At 40.9% G+C, this 27,879-nt stretch overlaps 1 long non-coding RNA gene across 1 annotated transcript; it reads left to right on the plus strand.

The window, feature by feature from the left end:
- The first annotated feature begins 436 nt into the window (after positions 1 to 436).
- On the plus strand, positions 437 to 26,600 carry LOC141568820 (uncharacterized). The gene is made up of 3 exons (XR_012492035.1): positions 437 to 2,658; positions 16,596 to 17,319; positions 19,448 to 26,600. It is a non-coding gene; the product is annotated as an uncharacterized LOC141568820 (long non-coding RNA).
- Positions 26,601 to 27,879: the final 1,279 nt, after the last annotated feature.

Below are 27,879 nucleotides of genomic sequence, written 5' to 3' on the forward strand. Positions count from 1 at the left end.
CCGGCCCTCCAACCGCAGCCTACGTGTTCATTCAGCCCTGAGCTGGCTGCCTTCTGAGAACTGGGCGGGGGCGGCGAAAAGCGGGCTGAACCGGTGTGGAGCCTGGCAAGTTGGGAGCTGAGTCCGCGAAGTCAGGAGATAGGCCACACGAAGGTGATGCCCGAACCTAGTGGTCAGGAATAAGCGGGAGTTTGTGTTGTGGAAGATGCCTTATCTGCATGATCGCTGAGTCGTCATAACCCATGGTGATGGAAACTAGTACTCTCCCCATTTTATAGTTGAAACTGAAGCCTCAGTAACGTCCAAGTGAGTAACAGTAAACAGTAGGATCAGAAACTGAGTTCCCAAACCTAGACTCTTAACCATACTTCTGCCCCTGCCTCGTTATGACACCTGCAAGCGAAGTGTTTGACAGATACCCTTTGAACATCCCTTTGAACATCTTTTGTCTCGGCTCTGTATTCATCTGCCCTCAGGGGATACAGCGAGGTAGATGGGCTTAGCCCCTACCTTCTAGGTTGTGTGCACCTGAACCTAATCGATACACAACAAAGTGCTCCGGTGAGTAGTGCTGTTCACAGGAGGGAGAAGTGGCTGATTTCCGAAGTTGCTGAATGCATCAGGAAGGAAGCTGATTTGAACTGGGTGTGGTTTGTAAGATCAATGGAAAGACATTTGAGGTGCGGGGTGGGGATGGGATAGCCAAAGCAAAGAATCAGAGGGTCAGGAGGGAGATGTTTCCAGATCCGTTACCCCACTAGCACAGGTCACACCAGGAAGCTGACTGCATTTCTCTCATGCTACTTGAGAACAGGTGTTGAAAACTCGGATAATTTACAGGGGTGGACAGGTAAAGTGAATAACAGGTGGCATGGGGACTGTGGGAAACAGAAGAGTGCAGCCTCTAAAGTGAGCTACTGCATCTCCAACCAGGCAGCAAAGCTTTCAGAGTGGCCAGATCTTCCCATTTGTCAAGAAAGTCAGAAATGTAGAGATTTACATGAAATCTGGAAGGTGTAGAAAAAAAATCTCCTAATCTGTAAATTATTCGATTTTTAAAAAAAATCACTGGATAGACTAACCAAAATAGGTCTGTTAGCCAAATGTGATTCTTGGGCTATGCTTTAGAATTTCATGGTATAGAGTAAGGACCACATCTTATTTTAAGACTGAGATTATGCTCTTTTGATTGTGAATTGTTTCCAGCCTTTCCTCTAAATTCTTTTATAAGATGGAGATGAGGCTTTTACTTCCTATGCAAGACCCTGAAGGCCCTCAAATAGTGGCCAGTGCAGCCATTCAACTTCTGAGAGATGCTGGGTTTAGTGGGGGGTCTGGAAGGTGCTTTCCTGGATCCTATTAAATACCTTGTGGTTTCGAGTCTCTTTTGAGGACCACTAGTACTGTGGGATGATAATAGATATTTCTTCAGAAACAAAGTCCCATGTCAGTGATTAAATGACACTGGTGGATGAAACAACCTGGGTTTTTGTGCTGCAGGACTTCTCAGAGCATTACAACATCAGTTTGCACTTAGGATCTTGAGCTCCGGCTTAAAGAGCATTGTGCAAATATCTTATTTCTTCAATTCTGAAATGTGTGTTTTTCACATTTTTAAATTTGAATGTTCAATCTAGATTCTGTTTTTTCCTCTCAAAAAAAAAGTCATTAAATCAATGGTTTTACAGTCACTAATGTCTTAAAATCAGGAATGTTCCTTGGTGAATGAATGATACTGAGCAAGAGAATTTGAAGCTGTTTTCCTGGAGAAACTTCAGGAACTTGGAAGTAGGCTCAGTTTAATTAAGACTCTTGCTTTGAGCTTTTAAACATTTCCATTTTTCTCTGCTTCTCCGGATTCTACTCTGCCCCTCAGCTCTTCATTTGATGGCTGGGGTCCCAGGGATCTTGTTTTCCAAGATTGTTGGAATACCTGTGATCATATGAACTCTTCCCCTGGCCTCATCACCATCTCATATCCTGGAGTTGTTCTAAGGAATCTTGGTTTAGAACCTGACTATCAAGTTTTCTCTCTGAGGAATTCTCCAATCTTGATGGAGTGTGGACTCCATTTGGGGTATCTCCTTTTTAGCATGACAATCTCCTGACACATCTCTATAGGTTAATTTTTCCATTTCTGGAAACATATGTTGCTACCTCTGTTCAGATCCATCAAGCCTGTACCCAAAAGTATCTCCCCGCCTTGGAGTGCTCAAATTCACTTGGATTCTGCTTCATTCTTGAAATATGTGGGCTCCATCTCAGGCAGTGTCAAAACAGGCCAGGCCTACAGACCTCCCAGGTGGACAAAACCCCTTTTCCTCACCCACCAAGTTAGACTCATCTTGTTGAATATGAGACCTTTACTCAAATAGAAGTAAAGGTCTGTTGTGTAATATTCACGATTCACATCCAGAATCATTTATGTTGGCACGCTTTTGTTCCTGGTACTTTCTACTGTATGTTCCCCAGTCCTGCTGCAGCTGCTCCTTAGCCCAGGTTCCCCAGACGGACTGGTCCTTTTGTCAGCAGCTGGTGTCATTTCAGCAGGCAGCAACATTTGAGGATATGACCAAAGATTGGAAGTATTTGAAGCCTCTCAGAAGGACTGCTGCAGGGACACAATGCTGGACAGTTATGAGAACATGATCCCTCAGGGTAAGGACTCAGAATCTTATTTACTAATCCTATGTACATTTGACAGAAAAGCCATCATTTAAAAATATCCTACGCTTTCTCTTTGATTCTCCTAAAATGAGGACAGACTGTTCAACCACAAGAAATTAATTGTTTATGTTAATTGTGGTAATGCTAAAAAGCCCACCTTAGTGCTAATTTCAAGTTCAGAGTTTGCTATTACCGTAGCCCCCACCTTATTCACAGCGAATATGTTCCAAGAACCTCAGCGGATACTTGAAACCACACAGTACCAAACCCTACATATGCTATGTTTTTTCCTATACATACACACCTATGATAAAGTTTAATTTATAAATTGGGTATAGTAAGAGATTAATAATAATAAAATAGAACACTTATAACAATATACTGTAATAAAAGTTATGTGAATGGCTCTGGGGCCATTATAAGTAAAATAGGGGTTACTTGAACACAAGCACTGCGATACTAGGACAGTCACTGTGATTACCAAGAGGGCTGCTAAGTGACTAATGAATGGGTGGGTAACGTGGTATTCAGCATGGATACACGCTGGACAAAGGGATGATTTTGTCCACGTTCTCAGCAGGACTGAGTGGGATGGCCAGAGATTTAATCATGCAACTCAGAATGGTGTGCAATTTAAAATTCATGAATTGTTTATTTCTGGAATTTTCCATTTAATATTTTTGGACCAAGGTTGACCAGATGTAACAAACTGTGGAAAGCAAAACCACGGATAAAGGGGGACTACTGTATTATGTGGTACCTTCTAGCAACATTTTCCCATTTATATTATTTTAAAAGGTACGGAGGGTAAGATATTAGCCTGTAATGCTTTAGGGATTTCCATTTATCCTCTCTCCTGTTCAATTTATAAAGACCAGTTAGTTAGGTTTCACTGTATAAGCTAATGGTTTCATTATTTATTTTGTTTGCCTAAAGTCTAAAATGACTGCATATTGTGTATATATATATATATATATATATATCCTACTGATTTGAAATGCTGTTTACATGCTCTGGTTTTGAATCGTCTTAGTTGGCTTTCTAGTTGCTTTATTTTGTTTGCCCATGAGGTGGTCAGTGTCCTATTGGATATTTTCACAATTCTTGGCACACCCAGTGTGTTGGAATCTGACAGTGGCATAGAGCTCACAAACCAGGTTGTTAATGAGCTCAGTGAGGTATGGCCAGACCTAAAGATTGTCCCTGGTAAGTACCATCCTGGCCAAGGCCAGGACTCCCTGGAGCGAGCGTGCCATGATGTCAAGAACATGCTAAGTGCCTGGATGCAAAGTCACCACTCACATCACTGGGCCGAAGGCCTGCGCTTCATGCAGATGATAAGGAATCAAGCCTTCAATGTGTCCTTGCAGAGAGCTGGAAATGATCCCCCCAATGTTTCAAATACAAGTGAAATGGAAATGGAGATAAGTAACATGAGAAAAAAGTTTCTTATAAGCGTGACAAAGTTAGTAGAAAGCAGAAGTTACAACAGCAAGGTATTTTCCAAAGAAAAGTACTTTCAAACAATAAAGGAAGTCAAAGAAGCTAAGGAGAAGGGGAAGAAATCATCACGTGATTATCGCCACGCAGCAAAATATGACGTGATCTCTGTACGGGGCACAGAGAAGCTAATAGAGGCTACTCATGGAGAACGCGATAGAATACGGTATTATGTACATAAGGAAGAGTTGTTTGGTATTCTTCATGATACACATCTCAATATTGGATATGGTGGGCGGACGCGTATGCTCAAAGAGCTGCAAGCAAAATATGGGAATATCACCAAAGAAGTCATTGTCTTATATCTGACTGTGTAAACAGTGCCATCAGAAGAACCCTGTACCCACCCAAGAGAGGCCTTGCACCCAAGCCCATGCCTTTCAAGGATATTGACTCCAGATGCCAAGTTGAAATACTTGACATGCAGTCAAATGCTGATGGCGAGTTCAAGTTTATTTTATATTATCAGAACCGCTTAACCAAGTTTATTATTTTACAACCATTAAAAGCCAGACAGGCCCATGAGGTGGTCAGTGTCCTATTGGATATTTTCACAATTCTTGGCACACCCAGCGTGTTGGAATCTGACAGTGGCATAGAGCTCACAAACCAGGTTGTTAATGAGCTCAGTGAGGTATGGCCAGACCTAAAGATTGTCCCTGGTAAGTACCATCCTGGCCAAGGCCAGGACTCCCTGGAGCGAGCGTGCCATGATGTCAAGAACATGCTAAGTGCCTGGATGCAAAGTCACCACTCACATCACTGGGCCGAAGGCCTGCGCTTCATGCAGATGATAAGGAATCAAGCCTTCAATGTGTCCTTGCAGCAGAGCCCTTATGAGGCAATGTTTGGTTGTAAAGCCAAACTTGGACTGTATTCCTCACACTTACCCAGGGAAACCGTGGCCATTTTACAAACTGAGAAAGAGCTAGAAATTGCCAAAGAAAAGCTAGAAAACAGCCTGTGGATCAGGCAGGAAGAATGGGCTGAGATTGGAGCAGAGAGATCTGATATTGATGAAAACATTGATCCCACTCCTAAAGCTCCAGAGCCCAGCACCTCACAAGGGGCCCCAGGTCTCTTCTGCTGGTGAATAGACACCTGTTGGGTGGACACTCATGGTGTCTCTGGACATCATACAGCCATCTCAGAACTGTTGCCTAAGGCCCCAGGGGAAAGTAAGGAAGGCACTGTCAGGTCAAGTGGTCCGTGGTAGTCCTTGCTCAAAGGGGAAAGTGACCCATGTCTGTGATGTAGGGCTGCGGTAACATATTACCATAAACTGGGCAGCTTAAAACGACATAAATTTATTTTCTCACGGTTCTGCAGGCTAGAAGCCCAAAATCAAGGTATCAGCAGCGTTGGATCCTTCTGGAGGCTCTGAAGGAGAATCCGTTCCATGCTTTTCTCCTTTCTCCATGGCTGCCGGCAATGCTTGGCATCCCTGGGCTTGTGGCCTAAGTCCAGTTTCTGCCTTGTCTTCATGTGAATCTTCACATGGCCTTCTCCCCTCTGTCTCTGTGTGTGTTCTCCTTGTCTATCTCTTCTAAGGACCCCTTGGGACACCAAATCCATGTCATTGGATTTAGAGCCCACCCTAATTGAGGATCTCATCTTGAGATCCTTACCTAATTACATCTGCAAAGACCCTTTTTCCAAGGTCACATTCACAGGTACTGGGGGTTCAGACTTGAACATACCTTTTGGGGGGTTGTAGTTCTACCCACTACAGTCAATGGGGGAATATGTTTGCCTGCAGATCTTGAACTGATGAGGTCTTAAATGTATAGACCTGATGGCTGCTTTACATACCTGGTACATATTCCTTCCCCTTCTTCCTGCTCCTCCGACACATACCCCACAAGATGGGGGCATCAGAGGAAAAGATGTAGGTGGACAAGTATTGAGAAGAAAAGAGGTTGATCCACCATGCCATAGAGACTGGCCACCTCACCAGCTGAGCTCTATTTCCTGCTTCAGGAGAAACTGATATGTCATCCCTGCCCTCAGGAATTGTGTGCTTGAAACATTTTTAAAGTAGGTGAGAATTAATGCATGGCTGGGATTTGTCTATGTCTACCTTGTCTGTGCCTACATTTGTCTATGCCTCAAGCATAGGAAAAGCACGTAGTCCTGAATGGGTCAGTGCATTCCAGGAAATGATCAATAGCCGGGGAAACAACCAAGGACTCGAACAAAATGCAAAAGTTGGCCTGAGGCCACTGCTCCAATTAGAGAAGAGTAGAGCAAGGGCCAGTCTGAGTCATGGTTCAGAATAAGGAGCACTGACCCAGCCAAAGGGAAGGCTAATGCCCAGGATCCGTGTACTGCTGTGTTCCCGCGGCCTGGAAGAACGCCTTGCCCAGTGGAGGTGTTCAGTACAAATTTGTTGAATGAATAAATGATTCTGCAGAAATGGACACAGGGAGGGAGAAGGGACCTACAGTCCTTTGTTCTTCCATACATCCTTCCTGCATATCCCAGAGTTATCTGAAAACCATTCTAATTGCATCTTAGTGCTGGTTTCCTGTTCCCTGTGCCTAATTCACAGGGTTGTGAGAGACAGTGAGACAATGTGTGTGAAGGGGCTTGCTCTGTAAATAACAAGCTCTACCATGTGAGTTGTCCCTGCTGCTAGCAGATCCTATACTCCATGTGAGAGTTGGACTCTTCTGCCCATTGCCATTCCTTTGCTGATTAAACAGTGTTAACTTGGGTATCCAGGGAGGCTGCATTATTATTAGAAAGGAGATTATATCACTGTCCAGTTTGTTTTGCAGGGCCAGAATCTTATCTGTCCTTGGCCAGCACCACACTTTCCATTCCTCCTTTGTCACTCAGCCTAGCAGAGTCTGGGAGGCCCGACAGCTAAGGCAACCATCCCCTCCCCCATGCTGACCTACTACCTCCTGGTTGCTAGACGAACCAGGAACAACAACTCATGGGTGAGAGGTGAGATGAGGGATAACACTATTGTCTTCCAGGCATTGGCTACAAATAACCTTGGTTTCCGGAGCTGCTGCATCACTCTTCCTCTCTTCTTGCTGTTGGAAGTGGAAGAAAGTTGGAGGTGAACACCTAGACCCAGTCTAACCTTATTCTGTATTATCACATTTCAGCATCTGGAACAGAGATTACCAAGTTGTACACCACTGGCTGCTTTCAGCTTGCAAATGTATTTTGTCCACATAATGTTTTTTAATTTAAAAAACTGATCACCAGCATTTTCAAAACTATAGATTTCATATAAAAATCTGGATGTCTAGCACCTCTTGAAAATTTGGAAGATCTGGCCGCATTAGGCCCACGTTTCTGCATGGCCACAAATGACTGAAGCTATTTGTGGTAATCCCCTAAAGGCAGCCCATGTGTGCATTCTTTAGTTGGACATCATCTGGGCCATTCAAAATATATGCATGTATGTTTCTGTGGCCCATTGCTTAAGAAAGGCAAGTGAAATCAGCATGTAAATAAAGGCCAGAAACAAACCCATATATCTTTAGGAATTTATGATAAAAGTGGCATTTCATATTAATGGAAGGGGTTGTATTCAGTTAATGGTGCTGGATCAATTAGCTTTCTGGAAAAAAATGAGGTCCGATCCCTAAACATAAAAAACAAAACTGAAAATGTTAGGGGGAAAAAAGATTTTTATGATCTTGAAATGGAGAAAGGCTTTCTAAGCAATACATTAAATTCAAAAGCCGTAAAACAAAAGGTTACTATACACTAGGTTATATAAAAATGTTAAATATCTGTGGAAAATAATATCTGAAAAAGTGAAAGAGAAATGACAGATTGGGAAAAAATATTTGCAACATCTAAAACAAACATAAGGTACCTAATTTTAAAAAGACCACTTACAAATAATGAAAAGAGCAACCAATAAAAAACGTGCAAAAGCTAACCATAGAAGAAAAATAAATGGGTAGATATGCTTAGTGTTGTGCTCATGTGCAGCTGTGTTGTGATGGTGAAGCACTTGGACTTAGATCAGGGCTATCAATTTAAATTAAACAGACTCAAGTTATTTGAGAGTTTTTACGTTTTCTTTCGTGCTTGTGGGAGAAGAGGAAAGTGCCCAGTGAACCTGTCTTGATTTTAAAAATCTTACTGATAAGGAGATACCATAATTGCTACATTATTTTCAGGACAGCTGTATTCGTTTCCTAGGGCTGCCATAACAACCTGGGTGACTTAAACAATGGAAATTTATTGTCTCAGTTCTGGAGGTCAGAAGTCTGAGATCAAGGTGTCAGTAGCGTTGGTTCCTTCTGAGGGCTATGAAGGGGAATAGTATGTTCCATGCCCCTCCTAGCTTCTGGTAGCCTGCGGTGCTCCTTGGCTTCTCCATGTGTCTTCACATCATTCTCCCTCTGCATGTCTGTCCTGTGTCAGAATGTCCCCTTCTTATGAGAACCCCATCATACTGGATTTGAGCCCACCCTAATAACCTCATTTTAACTTGATCATCTACAAAGACACTTTTTCCAAATAAGATCACATTCACAGGTACTACATGTTAGGACTTCAGCATCTCCGGGAGCAACACAGTTCAACCTAATAGCAGCAGCCAATCAGAATGACAGTTTTTTAAGAGGTAATTTTTACGAGGCATGGCAATTTCTAAAGTCTTAGAAGACTTACAAAATCCCACTGATCAAATAACACTTGCAAGGACAGGTTTATTTTAACAGAAAATAGAAGAAATTGGTGGCAGTAAAAAGCCTATAAATCTCAAAATAGATATTCTTGAGAAAAGTTTTAATATCTTTCCAACTAGATTATTTGGCTTAGTTTTATGATACAGAATGGTATGTCTCCCTCCACATCTGCAGGAGACTGTTGCCATATCTTTCCAAGACTCCTTCCGTTAATTATGAAGACTCGTGTTTTTTAAGGCTAATCTCTGGAATTCTGTTATGAGGCCCATAGAACTCAGTTTTAACTAAGAAAAATCAACGGAAAGAGGGCTATAAAAGGTTTTACTTAACAGTGAAGTGAGGATCCTGTAGCATTTTTCTTCCGTGGGTTTCAAGCTCTGCCTCTGCATAAACCAGATAGGCAAGCTGGAACACGTCCCCTGAACTCAGAGCTCATCTGTAGAATGGGGATGATGATAATCTCAACTTCACAGAGCTGTGATCAGGTTTATTAGAGAGGGTATTTATGAGCATAGGAGACGGACACTTTTCCCTCCAGTTCGGGAGAGTTCAGTCTCTACCAAGAATGACTAGCCAAACCAGAGCAAGTCCTTTCCTGCAGAAAACAAGAAAGACTGCTGGAGGCAGTACAGCAGCCAAACTGGGCAAGTCCTATCTGTGTCCATGCTGGCCTGAGTCCTCCATCCTGGCTTCTGCCATTGGCACAGCGTTCTTTGCGATGCCCTTGTGACACAGTCCTTCTGGCTGTTCACATGCGCAGTCACATTCCAAAGCGCTGGCCTGCTGGAGCCCTGAGTCAGGACATGCTCAGCTCTTCAAGGCTGAGCGCACCGCTGCAGTTCTGCATCTGCTCCCGGGGTTCAGGAACTCAGCGGAAAGAGCTCCTCTGGTCTTCAAACACATTTCTGCTTTTTTTTCTTTTCTTTTTTTTCGACTCTGGTAACACTTCACGTGAGCTCTACCTTCATAACAATTTTTGAGTATACAATACAGTATTGTTTACTACTGGCAAAATGTACAGTAGAGCTCTAGAATTTAATCATCTTGCATAACTGAAACTTTATACCCGTCAATAGCAACTCCTCATTTCCCTCCCCCCTGCACCTGGCAACCACCATTTTACTCTCTGCTTCTATGTATTTGACTATTTTATGTACCTCAGGTAAGTGGAATCATGCAACATTTGTCCTCTGTGACTGCCTTATTTCACTTAACATAATGTCCTCAAGGTTCATCCACAGGATGTCCTCAAGGCAGGATTTCCTTCTTTTTTAAGGCTGAATAATATTCCATTATATGTATATACTACATTTTCTTTATCATTCATCCTTCAATGGATATTTAGGTTGTTTCCAGATCTTGGCTATAGTGAATAATGCTGCATTGAACATGGGTATGCAAATATCTTTCTAGATCGTGATTTCAATTCCTTTGGATAAATATGCAGAAGTAGGATTACTGGATTATATAATATTTCTATTTTTAATTTTTTTGAGGAACTTCCAGGCTGTTTTTCAGTAACAGCTGCATCATTTTACAATCCCACAGTGTACCAGAGTTTCAATTTTGCCACATCTTTGTCAACACTTTGTTTTTCCGTTTGTTTTTGAGAATAGCATTCCTAACAGGTGTGAGGTGATATCTCGTTGTGACTTAATTTGCATTTCCCTGATGACTTGTGTTGTTGAGCATCTTTTCATGTACCTGCCGACCATTTGTATGTCTTCTTTGGAGAAATATCCATTCAAGTCCTTTGCCCGTTTTTTAATTGGGCTGTGTGGTTTTTGTTTTGGGTGGTTGTTTTTTTGTTTTTATTTTGTTTTGCTATTGAGTTGAAGAAGTTCTTTATATGTTTTGGATGTTAACCCCTCGTAATATATATGGGTTGCATATATTTTCTCCCATTTCATAGTTTCCCTTTTCACTCTGTTGTTTCCTTTGCCGTGGAGAAACTTTTTAGTTTGATGTAGTCCCACTTGTCTAATTTTTGCTTTTGTTCTCTGTGGTTTTGGTATCATCCCCAAGACATTATTGCCAAGGCGTAATGTCATTAAGCTTTTCTTCTATGTTTTCTTCTAGGAGTTTTATCGTCCCAGGCCATATTTAAGTGTTTAATCCATTCACTTCCGCTATTAACAAAGAAAAAACGGTTGTGTGTTTTTTCTAGCAGGGCATTTCACCCCATGTGTGGAAGTGCTTTAAAAACTCTAAAGGGCTACACAAATACTAGGTGGTACATTCTATATATTACTCTCTGAAAGGTTGCCAGTGCACCCCATCTGCTAAACCCAGTGGCCCTTTCTACAGGAGAGCAGGCCCTTCTCGGCACGATGTCCAGGTGCTTGGTGTCTCGAGCACAGAATTGAACAAGATACCGAGGTAAAGTAGTGAAAAAGCAGTTTATTAGAAGAAAAAGTACACTCCAAAAAAGTGGGCCTAGCAGAAAGCAGTGGCTCAAGGCCATTATTAGATGAGAAAGTACACTCCAAAGGGTTTGGAGCAGCCCTGAGCAAAGGCAAGGCTCAAAAAGGCCTGGCTCGCAGGAGCTTGGGGGTTTTATCTGGTGATGGACTGTTCCTTTTCAGTTGTGGGACCACTTGATTGACACCTGTGATTGACAAGGGGCTATTACTTTATCTCTTCAGACTGCACTTGCTCTCTGCAGTTTGAAATTGTTAACTACAAGCTGATTGGCCCTTCCCCCTACACCTGAGCTGATAGTCTTGGCAGGCTCTGCGGCTTCAATGGCTTTGTGAGCTATTAAAGTATTTCCTCTGGCTTTTTTATGGTCTCGGCCTTAATCTCCTCCACCATGGCCATGGCCCTGACTGCCCGATGGTTTTTTTCTATCTCACTTTCTCAGTCCTAATCCATCTTGACTTTGTGATGTTAAATACATTTCCACTCCCCCACCCACCTACTTTTTGCTTTGCGTGAAACTGAACTTAAGTGTTTTTCTTCTATTTATGACCACTCATTCATTCCTCTCTCACTGCTATTCTCTCCTCCCTCTGTTGAGATACTCTTTTCCAAGAACCTTTCTTTTCCCCTGTCTCATCCATGACCATTTCTTCTCTCATCTGTTTCAACTGAAAGACTTTTTTGTGCAAGACTTCCTTAACCCTCTCCCAAGCTCCAGACTTCTAATTTTTATGGGTTTCTCAGTACTAATAATTGTCATGGTTGCTCACTCGTGGGTTGTGAAAGCATTCATGAGGCACAAAGGAATAGAAGTTAGAAAGTTTATTTAAGAAGGGAAAAACCAGCAGAAGAGTTGCCAGGTCTAGCGTCTAGAGTAGACAGCTGCAGCAGGTTTCTGTTTAGCTGGGGTTTTATATTCTCCAACCAGGATGTAAACTGCTTCCACCTGTAGTGGAATCTTCTATTGTGTTCAGCTTTGTTCATTCGGGTGGGGAGAGGTGTGGTTAAACTTGTGCAGATGTTGTGTAAACTTAAGTTGGAGCCAAACATCTGCCCCCTAGGCTGGTCGGGCAACTCCAGGAAAAAGGCGCTTCGCAGAGGCTGGCCTGCCTCTGGGACAGTAGATCCCAAACAGATGCAAAACCCTCTCCCAAGTCACTAGGCCAGGCATGTACTTGCTTGAAGTAAACGGAACCATTGAAACTGACATGCATAGTAAATGTAAACAGAATCATTAAGGTTTGGCTGGAGGGGAAGGGAGCAAAGAAAAGAAAAACTTTCCAAATGTCAAATCGAATTACACCCCAGGTTTAAATCTCAAAATTGAAGATATAGTGTCACTGTTACATTTAAAAGATACAGTGTCACTGATACAATAAGCACACCAAACATATTGTTAAAAGGTAAACTGAGGCACATTAAAATTTTTGGAAGACTTTAGTTCAGCAAATATTGTTTCAGATTGGGCAGTGCCAAACTGAAAGTGGTTAGGAAGCGCCCCTGACATGAACTAGGAGCAAGATTTTATAGGGAAGCTGTGGAAGCAAAGCAATTATGTGATTGGTAATAACTGAAGCAGTTGCCTTTTGGGAGAAAGCCTAGTTAGTTATTTGTGATTGGTTGTTCTTAAGTTTCAGATTCAAGTACTTTAACTGTGGCTTAGGTTTTGGTTTGCTTATGAAGGCTACCGAGGCTTTAGAGCCACCTCAGACTAATGGCCTCCTTGTTTAAATACTTTAACAATACTGTTAACAGTTCAAGTCATGTGTGCCCAACACTTCAAAAGGCAAAAACTCAATACATCAGGGTTTGGAATAAGGAAAGCTTTATTCATCAAGAAGATGCCAACTGAGAAGATGGGAGACCTAATAGTTCCTCAAATCCATTTTAAGAGAGCCCAGAATTCAGACTTCTTTTATGTCAAGGGAAAGGAGATGGGCAGAGCAAGAGATGGGATCCCAGGAATAGCAGGGAAATCTTCGAATCTCTTAGTTCTCAGTCTGTTCTTAACACCACCCCACTACCTCTCACCCACTCCTCCTCCCCACACTGATCTGAGTCTGGGTCCTGAGATTCCTGTAAATCAGGGTTTTTTTGTTGTTTTCTTTTAATTTTTATTAAAAATATACCTAACATACAATATTATATTAGATTCAGTGGCACACTATAGTTATTCAACATTTATATACCTAAAGAAATGATCACCATGATAAGTCCAGCTACAATTGACACCATACTATGCTATGAAAATATTATTGACTATATTCCCTGTGCTGTGTGTTACATCCCGACGACTTACTTGTTTTATACCTGGAAATTTGGACCTCTTAGTCCCCTTCACCTTTCCCCCCTTTTTAAATGTTTTCGTTACAGTTGACATTCAATATTATTTTTTATTAATTCCAGGTCTACAGCATAGTGGTTAAACATTTATATAATTTAAGAAATGGTCCCCCTGACTAGTCTAGTACACTCCGGCACTATATATAGCTATTAGGTTGGTGCAAAAGTAATTGAGGTTTTTGCAATTATTTTTAACCTTTTAAACCACAATAATTTTTGCTCCAACCTAATATTACCATATCATTGACTATATATCCCCTATGCATCAGCTGACAATCTTATGGGAGCTCCCTTATAAGTTACTAGTTGCCTTTCTCTTGCTGCTTTTAGGATTCTATCTTTGTCTTTAAACTTTGCCATTCTAATTATAATGTGTCTTGGTGTGGGCCTGTTTGGATTCATCTTGTTTGGGACTCTCTGCACTTCGTGGACTTCTATGTTCCTTCACCAGGTTAGGAAAGTTTTCAGTCATTATTTCTTCAAATAACTTTTCAATCCCTTGCTTTCTCTCTTCTCCTTCTGGTATCCCTGTGATGAGAATGTTGTTGCACTTGATGTTGTCCCAGAGGTCTCTTAAACTGTCCTCATTTTTTTTTTCTTTTTTTTTTTTTTGCTGTTCCAATTGGGTGTTTTCTGCTACATTATCTTCCAAATTGCTGATTTGATCCCCTGCTTCATCTAGTCCCCTGGAGATTCTTTCTATTGCATTTTTCCTTTGTTATTGTATTCTTCACTTCTGACTGCTTCTTTTTTCTGATTTCTATGTCCTTTTTTATGCTTGCTATCTCTTTGTTGAAGTTCTCACTAAGTTCCTTGAGCATCCTTATGAGCATTGTTTTGAACTCTGTATCTGGTCAATTGCTTTTCTCCATTCTGTTTAATTCTTTTTCTGGAGTTTTCTCCTTTCGTTTGAGATGTATTTCTTTGTTTATTCATTTTGGCTGCCTCTCTGTGTTTGTTTCTATGTATTAGGTAGATCTGCTATGTCTCCCAGTCTTGGCTGGGTGGTCTTATGCAGTAGATGCCTTGTGGGGCCCTGACACAGTCTCTCTGGTCACCTACTCTGGGTGCTCCAGGAGTGTCCCTTGTGTGGGTTGTGTGCACCCTCCTGTTATAGTTGAGCCTTGATTGCTGTTGGCATGTTAGTGGGTGGGATTGACTCTCCGGCTGACTGGCTATGGGGTTTGGCCATGTCCACAGCTTACAGGCTGCTGTGTGGGAGGCTTACCCCCCTAAGTGGGATTCACCCCAGTGATGCCTGTTAAGACTGCCCTTTGGGTATGCTGCTTGTGGGGCTAATTGGGTGGTGCGCTGCTGTGGTCTGAAGTCAACTTCTAAGTATGTTGGTTCTGGAGCCTCTTGGGAGGCGCTCCAGTGCAGGCCCTGGTCACCCACTGCCTGTGACCAACTGGGGACTACCTAATAGTAGCTACAAAGCAATCCATGGTTGTTCATTGCCTGTGCTAAACCTGGGGGTGTGTGGGAGAGGCCACGCAGAGAACTGAGGACATCTACCACCAGTACCAGGCCTGGGGGAGCTCCACAAAAATCCAGAACATCCTGAGACCTGCTGCCACCTGCCAGCTCCCTTAAGATTCAGCCACTTATAAAGCCTTGGGCGATACACAAGTTGGGTGAGGCAGGGTCTCAGGGAGTCACAGTGTTGATGTGGCTTCTTCTTTATATCCTTAGTTATAAAACTTCTGTTCAGCTATACTTTAGACGATTCTCCAGGTTGATTGTTCTCTAACTTAGTTGTAATTTTAATATGTTCATGGAAAGAAGCAGGAACAGTGTTTATCTACTCCGCCATCTTGGATCTCTCCTCAATTCCTATAAATTTTTGATAAATACTGTGTTTCCCCAAAAAAAAGACCTAGCCAGACCATCAGCTCTAATGTGTCTTTTGGAGCAAAAATTAATATAAGACCCGGTATTATATTATATTCATTATATTATATTATATTATATTATATTATATTATATTATATAGACCCAGTCTTATATTAAAATAAGACCAGATCTTATATTAATTTTTGCTCCAAAAGACGCATTAGAGCTGATGGTCTGGCTAGGTCTTATTTTCAAGGAAACATGGTAGTCATGGCTTTGCATATCTTTTCCCACCTATTCAGGAGGCTGTTTTTGCAGAATTCCTCTAGACAATTAGAACTATTTGTCTGAAGGCCTTGGGAGAAATTCAGGCTAGAATTTATGGTTAAGAGTCAAATGGGAGAGAAGCAAAAGTATTCTACCCTGTTTCAATGCCCTTACTTCTGTGTTCCCTAATTCAATGAATGGCACCATGGGGTCACCCAAGCCAGAAATCTTAGTCATCCTCAGTGCCTCATTCTCCCTCACTGCCCATAGTCAATCATTTGCTAAATATGTCATCTCTACCAGTGGCAGATTATATTTTCCAGACGTGGATGCACCTTATATCTATAACACATGTTTTTCTAGAACCCCACCAAGAGATGAAGTTTTTGTCACCTCTCCTTGAGCCTAGGTAGGCCTTTGTTCCTGCCTTGACCAGTAGAGTACAGAGGCAGTAATGACATTTGTCTCCTGAGCCTAAGTCACAAAAATATCACCTCACTATCTTGGAATGCTCACTTTTGGAACCCAACCACCATGCTCTGAGGAAGCCCACGCAATGAGGAAGCCCATGCAGCCTGTGGAGAGGTCCACATGGAAAGGAACCAAGGCCCTCAGCCCCCAGCCCTCACTAAGCTCTTAGCCAACAGCCAAAACCAACTTGCCAACCATGTGAATAACCCATCTTGGAAAGAGGACCCACCAGTCCCCAGTTGATCTTCCCTGGATGATGCTATATGGAACAGAGATAAGCCCTAGCCAAATTGCAGATTCATTTGAAAAATAAATGATTATTGTTTTTAAGATATTTAGTTTGGAGGTGGTTTGTTATGCAGCAATAGATAACTAATACACTAACTTGGAAATGTCTCCTAAATCTATTATATCTCTCCATTCCCCCAGGTCGGGCCCTTGTTATGTTGCTTCATTGAGAGACAACCTGACTATGAACCTTCTGGAAGTAAAATATTGCTCAAAATAATAGTTAACACTATTAAATGCTGACTTATCTATAGTGTTGAGTGCTTTAAGTTCCTTATGCTATTTAATGACAAATCTATAAAGTGGTTTGAAGATGAAAAATGAATTTAAATAGGCAAAGTAATTTAAGGACTTAAATTTCTTTCTTTTATAGAGGAAATGATGCTCAGAAAGTTACTAACTAGCCCAAGAGTCAAATCTAAGTCTTTCTAAGTCCAAGGTCAGTGCTTGTAACCCCCCGCCCTGCTCAAGAATTTCCAGTGGCTCCCATTGCTCACAGGATAATAACTTAGGCTGACTCCAAACCTGATATCCAGTTGGGACACAATTTGGTCCCAACAACCTTTACAGCTTTGGTATTATGGCCTCAGGTCATGTGAATTTTTTGGTTGTACTTGTTCTGTGTGCATCATGGAAAGAAACTCAGGCTATTGGCTGATCCAAACCCTCCCATAGTCACTCTTTCCAGGACTTCGTTTCCTCATTGAAAAATGAGAGACAATTGAACCAGCTTGTATTAAAATTCTCTTCCAACAATAACTGTGTAGTGTAGAAACTGTCCTCTTGTACTTTTTTGCTTCCTGCCTCTCCTAGAACCTCAGCGCCTGAGCTCTCCATCAAGGCTCATGTCCCCACTTCCAGAAAGGTGAGAGAAGATGGGAGAGTCAAAGATTGATACTTTAGTGAATGTTTTCTATTTACCACTTCATCATAACTAGCTTTATGTTGTAGAATGGAATCTGCTTTTCTGCAGCTCTAAGAAAACAAGGAACATTTCCTTCTGCTATTTCTGTGCTTTTATTCTCAGTGGTTTTCTTTAAGCACTGGAATGTCATTAATTAGCATCGAGAAGGGGAGAAGGAGGCACTGGAGGAGCTCAGACTTCACTCTTGCTTCCAAACTATTTTGCATGCTCTCTGGGCATTAGTGCAACAGACCATTAAATCATGGTTTGCCCAGGCCAGGTTCAATCACTCATGGGCTATTTACCTCTGCATACTTTTCAGGTTCACTGGCTTTGGGTTGTGAAATTTTAAGAGAGAAGGTTTGAGAGGGGGTTGTTTTTAAATGTGTGATTTACACATTTTTCTGTTTGTTTTATATAAGTTTTACGGAAATTTATTTGAAACCTGAGATACTTTTAAATATAAAGACGCAAGAGCCCTTCCATAACTCTTGTTCAAAAATTAACCAATGGCAGAATAAGTTTGCCCCTGGAATCTTCTGAATTTTGTCCAGAATTCTATTCCTTTGAATTTATTGCAACTTGGTTTCTTTTTTTAGTTTCTCTTTATTATTGTTATCTTGGTGCTAATCTTTGTTTACCCAGGTTCTGACATTTTTACCCCACAATTAATAACCCCAGATGGTCTGCTCTACTGTGTTTTCCAAGCAAACAAAGTGGACAGGAAATATGAGTTTCCTGTGTAAATTGGCTTTCCGCTTTAATGAGACTTTGCCTTTTAGAATGTTGTTTATCTTATGTCTACTCTTCTTATTTATAATTGAGTAAAGATTTATTGTTAAGGTTTGGCTCTAATTAGACTTTACCTTTTTCCACTTAAAATTTGGTCCTGATATTTTGCCTTTCGCTTCCCCCAAGTCTCCTTTGTAGACTCTATTGTTCTATTTAATTTGAGTTGCTAATTCCCTTCTGTTGACTAGCCCCAGGCTCAGAATAATTTCTCAACACCTGGAACTTTGGCCTAAGATTTCTTTTCACTTTTAGGCATTCCCTTTGACATTACAGTATGAATGATTAGCAAATGAGCTCTTGTGAGCCTTTCCTCTTTGGATTTTGCACAGACAGGTCACTCTTAGCTTGAGTGAGTGTTCAGTTAGCAGATGTTTGCTTCTCTCCTCCCTCCGCTGCACCTCAATACCGAATGTGCGGTTCTTTGAAGGCCCTCATCTCTCTTTATGCCTGTCTTTCTCCTGCAATGGCAGGAATCCTGGGAAAGGCTCCCTTAATAGTAGGAATCACTAGGATCTTGCTTCAACACATAACTCAGGTCACCAGGAATAACCTAAACGCCTTCCAGGCCTGAAACACTGCTTCTCTGCCAGAAATGGGGTGGAGCCAGTCCAGACACTTCTTCCTCTCCAGATGCAGTCGCTGTCTGTATCGGGAACAGGGGCTCCTTCCTGAGAAATCTATTGTCAATCTTCACTTTTCCTCTTCCACCTCTCCTTACCCAGCCACTTCTCAGGCCTGTCACTGTCATTCATTCAACACTTACAAACGCCAAGTATGTGCGAGGCATGGTGCTGGTCGTGAGGCAGAATAGATAGCCCAGGAAATTGACAGCACTCTCCAGGGTACAATGTGAGGTGCCTCACTGGTTACACAGGTAACAAATGACTGTATCTAGTACTCGCAGCTGGAGAAAAACAAGAACCTGTTTCATCCAGGTAGACTGATCCCTGTGACCAAACACCTGACCTTTAGCTAATTTTAATGTCATTATAATGTCATCTACATTGCCGTTACTACAACTCCAATCATGCCTCTGACACCATCACAGTTCCGGGGAAACCAAATAAGGAATAAAAAGTAGGAAACAGAGGGTTCTGCCCAGGGGGAGGAGATGAATGAACTATGCCAGTGGGATGTCACCAATTTCCACCTGGAGGGATAAAAACCCCTGATTAGGACTTCATATCTCAACTCTTCTCTGAGTTCACCCGCACTTTCTTAAGTGTGTACTTTCATTTTCAGTAAATCACTTTTGCTTTCTTGCATCTATCTTGCTCTTGATTTCTTTCTTGCACAGAGACAAGAACCCAGTCACCACTGCTCCAGGATGAGTCCTCTCTGGACACCACCATGAGCTTCCAGCAGCGACAATCTTCGGAAGTACCAACAAGTAAACAGTCAAGGGAGAGAGTGCTAAGTGCTGAAACAGGGCACAAAGCAAAGACTTCTGACTGTGTAAATGGGTGCTCAGTGAGGACTCCACAGAAAGGTTGAGTTTTGAAGGATGGTTTGCACTTTATTGGGGAACATTCTTCATTCTGCCTACTTTGTATTAGGGGATTTCTTGCAAGGGAAATAGATTTGGCAGGATCCCCAATCGAAACACCTGGCAGACACCACCTCAACCCAGTGATGAAATTAACATCCCCAGTATTGGTACGACTACTGGTGCCTCCTGATATGATGGATGCACTGAGAACACAACATTTCTGTGATATTTCTACCAAAAATGCATTATCTGAATCTAATTATGAAGAAACAAGAGACAAACCCAAACTGAGGGGCATCCTACAAAATGACTGGCCTGTACTCTTCAAAAAGTCAATGTTACGAAAGGCAAGAAAGACTGAAGAACTGTTCCAGTTAAGGTAGGCTAAAGAGACATGGCAACTGAAGGCAATGCGTGAGCCAAGATTTTCTTTTGTATAATGGACATCATTGGGACAATTGGCAAAATCCGAATATTGTCTGAGGATTATAGTGTTGTATCATTGTTACTTTCCTGATCTTGAGAATTGTACTGTGATTATATAAGAGAATGCCCTTGTTTTTAGGAAACACACATTGAAGTATTTAGGGGTAAAGGGCTATCATGTCTGCAACTTATTCTCAAATGGTAGAAAAAAAAGTGTGTGTGTGTGTGTGTGTGTGTGTGTGTGTGTGTGTGTGTGTGTAGAGGGGTTGAGAAGCAGATATAAAGCAAATGTAGTAATGCATTTGAGTGAAGAGTATCAAGGAATTCTTTGTATCATTCTTACAACTTTTCTATGAGTCTGAAATTATGTTAGAAAAAGAAAGAATTGGCAGAGTCTCACCAAAGAGGACAGACAGCTTTGCCTTCTGTGACCAGTCCCCTAGGCTACAAGGCAAAAACTTGCAGTTTGGTCTGTAGCCTGCAGTGGCAGGATTCCATTCAAGCAACAATCGCTCTGTCTTCAAGCCCTAGCAAACGTCATGTTGCAGATCCTAAAAGGTGCTAAAAGTCCTCAAGTCCTGTACCGTTCCCCTTTCTGTCCTTTATATTCCAGGGACTCAGTACAACAGAGTGTCTGACAATTTCCTGCTCAGCTAAAGAGACACAGAGCCCCAATTTCTCACAAATACCAAGGACAGATTCTATCCCACTGACCAACTTCTCCTCAAACAGTGGTCTCTACTCAGAACAACTTTTGCTTCCCATTAGTTGAATCCCTTAGTGACACTTTTTGCTGCAAAACAGGCTTCTTAGCCTGTTTCTGTCTATGATCTGTGAAGGCAGAAAATTATAAGCTTTGTGTTTTCTCCATTGTGAAAAATTATAAACTCTATAGACTCTTTCTTGGCACTTGGTTTATTGTTTTTTTAATCAATACACTATTTTTGAGAATAGTTTTAGGCTCACAGCAAAATTGGGCAGTGAAAAAAAAGTACAGAGTTTGCACATGCCCTCCCCCCAATGCACACACAGCCAACCCCCTCATTCACATCTAGGACCAGTGTGATAACATTTGTTATAAATCAGTGAACCAGCATGGACACATCGTTATCACCTAAAGTCCATAGTTTTCATTAGGGTTAATTCTTGGTGTTGTACATTTTATGGGTTTGATAAATGTAAAATGACATGTATCCACTGTCATAGCATCATACAGAATAGTTTCACTGCCCTAAAAACCCCGTGTTCCACCTATTCATCCTTCCCTCCCTGCTTCCAAATGCCTTTGATCTTTTTACTGTCTCTATAGTTTTGCCTTTTCCAGAATGTTATCTGATTGGAATGATATAGTATGTAGCCTTTTCAGACTGGCTTCTTTCACTTAGCAATATGCATTTTGGTTTCCTCCATGTCTTTTTATGGATTGTGAAAATTCATTTCTTTTTATCACAGAATACTACTCCATTATATGGATATACCAGTTTATCCATTCACCCATTGAAGAACATTTTAGTTGTTTCCAATTTTTGGCAAGTATGAATGAAGCTGCTATAATTATGTGCAGATTTTTGTGTGGGTGTATGTTTTCAGTTCATTTGGGCAGATACCCAGGAGTATAATTGCTGGATTGGATGATAAGAGTATGTTTAGTTTTCTAAGAAACTGCCAGACTGTCTTTTAAAGTGGTTGTGCCATTTTGCATTCCCACCAACAGTGAATGAGTGTTTCTTTTGCTCCACATCATTGCCAGCATTTGCTGCTATCAGATGTGATGTTGTTTTGGATTTTAGCCATTCAAGTGGGAATATAGCGGTATCTCTTTGTTTCAGTTTGCAATTCCTTAATAACAGGTGATGTTGAGCATCTTTGTATTTGCTTATTTGCCATCTGTATATCATCTTTGATGAGATATCTATACAGATCTTTTGCCTAATTTTGAACTAGGCTGTTCATTTTCTTATTGTTGACTTTTAAGAATTATTCGTATATTTTGAATAACAGTCCTTTATCAGATGTAACTTTTGTAAATGTTTTCTCCCTGTCTGTGGACTCTCTTATTCTCTTGAGGCACTTGGTTTACTCACCGTGTTTATATTTCTGCTTTAGTGCTGACTGGCTAATCTTGCCTACAGCCATATACTACAAGCTTAACCAGCAGCCGTAGGGTTAAAAAAAAAAAGCTTTTTCTAAGATAAAAGTTTATTCATTCTGGTGCTGTGAAAAACAGCATGCTGACCAGTGAGTCAATTTAGAAATCTGAAGTGTGTTCTTTAAGATATTAGGTCAAAGATACACAGAATATAAATCCTAATTTATATTGAGGAGAAAAGCTGCAAATGTCAAAGGTATACCTGTGCTGGATCTTACAATCTTTCCATTTCCTTTCTATCAAGATTATGTATAAGTTTCTTTAGTTATTCACACTTCATAAATTTATTGTTAGTAATATCTCTTGCACAATATTACCAGCTTCTTCAAGCCTTGCTATCTGATTGTCATTCAAACCAAGGTCTGTAAATCCCAGCTATACATGTAAGTATTGGGGTTGCCTTTGTAAGTCAGAAGAGATTCAGGTTCACTGTCTTTCTCTTTTCCTTTTAGTCAAAGGAGTTTTGTCAGTCAGGATACTCTCAGTTATGTTGAGATAATAACGAACCTTAAAATCTTAGTAGCTTTTAACAACTAGGCTAAATTCTCACACTACATGTCTTAGTCTGCTTGGGCTGCCATAATAAAATTCCATAGACTGGATGGCTTAAATAACAGAAATTTATCTTCTCACAGTTCTGGAGGCCAGAAATCCAAGATCATGGTGCCAGCCAGTTAGGTTTCTGTTGAGAACTGGCTTGCAGACAGCCACCTTCTTGCTATGTCCTCGTGTGTGTGTGTGTGTGTGTGTGTGTGTGTGTGTGTGTGTGTGTCCACAGAGAGAAGGAAAGAAAACACGTTCTTAGATGTCTATCCTTAACAGGGCACTAATTCTATCGGATCAGGGCCCCACTCTTATGACCTCATTTAACCTTAATTACTTCTAAAAAGTCCCGTCTCCAAATACAACCATGCAACAATTACTGATTCAATATATGAATTTGGGGCAACACAGTGTAGTCCATAGCACTATATGGTCAGCTATGGGCTCCATGTCTCCTCATTCTAGCTTCCAGGGTGACAGGTCTGCCAGTATCTTGAATGTTTCCAGTTACTCTGGCAGAGGGAATGAGATCTCTAGAAGATTTCACACTGACAATTAAATGCTCTGGTCCAGAAGTAGAAGTATATCTCACAACCCATTGGCCAGAACTAGTCACATGACCCCACCCAATCACGAGGGAGTCAGAGGTGCAATCTCAGTATATTCCCAGAAGGTAGAGAGCAGGAAATATTTGGTGAATAGCATTAATGACTACCATAGGATAATAAATGGCTGCTACTGAAACTGGCAGCCTCTTTGGCTTAAAGTTACAAATGTGAGATGTATATATACCAGTGCTCAGAGCCACACTATTCACAACAGCCAAAAGGTGGAAATAACCCAAGTGTCCATCAACAGATGAATGGATAAACAAAATGTGGTATATACATACAACAGAATTCAGCCTTAAGAAAAATTTAATTTGACACGTTACAACATGGATGAACCTTGATGACATTATGCCAAATGAAATAAACCAGACACAAAAGAACAGATATTGTATGATTCTACATTGGAGTTTTTCTAACAAAGATATTAAAGTAGCCATCATAATGCTTCAATGAACAATCACAAATATGCTTGAAACAAATGAAAAAAATAGAAAGTCTCAGCAAAGAAATAGAAGATATATAGAACCAATAATTGGAAATTTTAGAACTGAAAAATACAATAACTGAAATAAACTCAAAGGATGGGCTCAATAGCAGGCGCAGGTGGTTTCACTGGTGTATCAGTCAAGGTTCAACCAGAGAAGCAGAGCCACTAGGAGACACATATAATAAGGGATTTGTTTTAGGAATTTACTTTATGAAAGTGGGGAGCCAGTTACACAGTCTATGTGAGGCTATTGTTTCTGTGACTCACTCTGAAACCTGAAGTTCTTAGAGTAGGCAGTCAGGAAGGGAAGATGTGAAATGGGAAGGTAAAAAATAAACTGGAACCTGCAAGGCTGAGCCAGAACTTCTGAGGCTGGATTGATACCTATGTTGGTCTCTCACTGCTTCCAAGTCTCCAACTTTGATAATGGGAGTGCCCTGCAGGAGAAGCTTGTGCCTTTCATCATGGAGTTGAACATAAATTTCGCCCAGGAATTGGATGAGCTGAAGGGGAATTTGGCAGGAATTGGAAGAACTGTGGGCATGGGGGCTGCCCCAAGGTAACCAGATGAGCCAGCAAATAAACAACAGTGTGCATGAACTGAAATAGTACCGTGTTCCTTGCCATTCCAATCCTGCTGTCCTTTGGGGGAAAAAATCTTGTATCTAAGTGTTATGGTAATATGTCCACAAATTCACTGATGCTCCCCTTCAAAAGATGGGGTTTAGGGGCGGCCAGATGGCTCAGTTGGTTAGAGCATGAGCTCTGAACAACAGGGTTGCCGATTGGATTCCCACATGGGCCAGTGAGCTGCGCCCTCCACAACTAGATTAAAGAACAACTACTTGGAGCTGATGGGCCCTGGAGAAACACACTGTCCCCAAATATTCCCCAATAAAATTTTTTTTAAAAGATGGGGTTTAATTCCTTCCTCTTGAGTATAGACTGGACTTACAGATTCACTTCTAACAGAATATGATGGAAGTGATGGTATGACTTTTGAGACTAGATCATACAGGACATTACAGCTACCTCCTTGCTCTTTCTGGTAGGTTGCTTACTCTTGGTTACTATTTCTTGAGAATGACCAAATGCTGGTTGCTATGTCACGAGAATTCTTGAACAGTCCTTTGTCAACATGGCTATATATTTAGGCCTCCGGCAAACAGCCTCACGGGTGAGTCATCCAGGAGGGAGATCCTCCAGCACTAGACAAACCTTCAGGTCTGTGCAGCCCCAGCCAATGCTTTGCAGTCTCATGAGAGATGCTGAACCAGAACTAATCAGCTAAAATGCTCAGATTCCTAACCTCGTTCTTTGCCTAGAAGCCATTTTTGTCTAATGGAGTGGATCTCAATAAGATTCACAGGAGACTACAAAGTTTTTAATAGAATTATGTGGCAGAAACACCACCAGCTTGGTCTGAAAACAATAGAGATGGTACAAAAAGAGGCCTTTGGACCTCCAAAATTCTACTAGCTGGAAGTAGGCTGAGAAAACAGCACAGCTGCAAACACAGGTTGCTTTTCATGGAAAAGGAAGGATGATTCAGCAGGTAGAGCCAAAAGCAGAGCAGGCAGAGCCATGGAGGATGTATGAATTGTCAATAAGCACATGAGATGCCATCTTGGGGAAATGCATTAGGAAAATGCCCATCAAAACCACAGTGAGAAAGTACTTCACATTTATTAAGATAGAATAAAAAATATGGATAATAACAAGTGTTAGCAAGGATGTAGAGATTCGAACCTTCATGCATTACTAATGGGAGTGTAAAATGGTGCAGTTGCTTTGAAAAACAGTCTGGAAATTCTTCAAGAAAATTAAACATAGAGTTACCATGTGAGCCAGTAATTCCATTCCTAGTCATATACCCTAGAGAACTGAAAACTTTTGTATGAAAACTTGTTCATAGCAACATTATTCACGATAGCCAAAAGGTGGGAACAACAAAAATATCCATAATTTTACAAATAAATAAACAAAATATGGCAAATCCATACAATGAAATATTATTCAGCCATAAAAAGGAATGAAGTACTGAAACATTTTACAATATGAATGAACCTTTAAAACATTATGCTAAGCAAAAGAAGCCAGACACAAAAGGTCACATATCATATAATTTGATTTATATGAAATGCCCAGAATAGTGAAAATCCAATGAAACAGAAAGTAGATTAGTAGTTTTCAGGGGCTTGAGGGAATGGGAAATGATTAGAATGATGTGAACGCTCTGGAATTGGATACTGGTGGTGGTTGCACCACATTGTGAATATACTCAAACCACTGAACTGTATAGTTTAAAATGGTAAATTTTATGTGAATTATATCCGAAACAAAAAAAAAAAATCATAGAGACTCACTCCTGGACAGAAATAAGACTGAGTCCTAATCAAGGAAATTTCAACATTTTCCCAGCTGGACTTCAGACTTACTATTGACCAATGTGTGACTATTCTGTATCTCTCGTTTTCCCCTTTTTTAAGACGTAATGTCTATAAGGTTATCTTTTGACTGTCCCACCATTGTGTTGATATGCAGGGGGTGATAACTTGTCTCTTTAGGTCACAAGTATTCAGATTGAGAGGACTTGTACTTAAGGAATCATATCCAAAGAGTCTCATCTGCCCATGGACTTGAGATGGTATATTAGTCTGCTCAGGCTGCCATATAAAATACCACAGACGGCGTGGTTTAAACAACAGAAATTTATTTTCTCACAGTTCTGGAGGCTGGGAGTCCAAGATCAAGGTGTAGAGAGCTTTGATTTTGACATATATATATATATATATAGTCATTGCAGGCAAAGGTACAAAGAAATAAGCCTTCTCATACATTATTAGTGGAAGTTTAAGTTGCTATCATACTCTTTGAAAGCAACATGAAAAATATTATTAAGAGCCTAAAAATATCTATACTCCTTTATCCAGTAAACCTACTTTGAGAAATCTATTCCAAAGAAAAAACCTTATTAACAAATTTTGTTGCTCCTTTCTCCCCAAATCTGAAGTTAGAAATAAGTTTGCCAAAAATAGGAAAGTAAAATAGTCAAGTAAGAGGTGAGAAATCTATTAAGTTGAATACTATAATCACTTATAATAAGGGAAAGTTTATTGTATCTCAAAGATAAATTTTAAAATAATATCAAATAATAAAAATTTAAAATATATAAAATTAGTTATGAAGAACGAGTACAACTATGTAACAGTCATTTAAAACTTGTTCAATTTTTTTAAAGCCTGGAAAAAATTGAGTGTTCAACGCACTGTTACTCGTGGCTGTCTTTGAGTACCACCATAGAGCAAGTTAGGTGCTGCGTGAGTTTTGGAGCTAGACACACCTGAGTTATAATTCTAAACATGCCATTGTTAGGTTTATCCATGTGAATTTGCTCATTTTTGTAGATGAAAAGCAGTCAAATATTGGCCATTTCATGTGGTTCAACATAATAGCTTTAAGACCCCGAGCAAGGTATTTAATCTGAGTCTCAATTTTCTCATCTGTAAAATAAGGATAATTACCCCCCATTAGGGTTGACTGAAGATTAAATTGAGCAAACAGAATAAGTGTGCAATAAATGATAGCTTTTGTTTTCCCAAATATATTGTAATAAGGGTGTATTATTTTCATAATGAAAGAAAATACTAGCTGTGTAACTTTTTTTTTATGTTAATGAGAATGTGGAAATGGTGGGGTGGGGGAGGTGTCAAAAGCTCTGGTTTTCCACAAGATCTGGGAATGGAGGCCCAAACCTCCAAAGTGAGAGGACAGCAGGATGTAAGATTAACAAGAATGGGGAATGAAGCAGCTGCAAGAAACCAGGAAGGAAAGGACAAGGAAACCAGAAGAAGAAACTGAGAACTGGACCAGAAAAGCAAAGCCTGAGGCCAAAGAGAAGAATAGTAGCTGGGACCAGGGCCCAATGGAGAGCATTCTAGGGACTCCTCCCAAAGCTCTGGGTATGCAAGCCTAGAAGAAGGAAGCTCCCACCTCACTGGGGGTCTTCTCCCAGGATAGCCAT

The sequence above is a fragment of the Rhinolophus sinicus genome, linkage group LG15 (genome assembly GCF_036562045.2).
Source record: "Rhinolophus sinicus isolate RSC01 linkage group LG15, ASM3656204v1, whole genome shotgun sequence".
NCBI classification, from domain to species: Eukaryota; Metazoa; Chordata; class Mammalia; order Chiroptera; family Rhinolophidae; genus Rhinolophus; species Rhinolophus sinicus.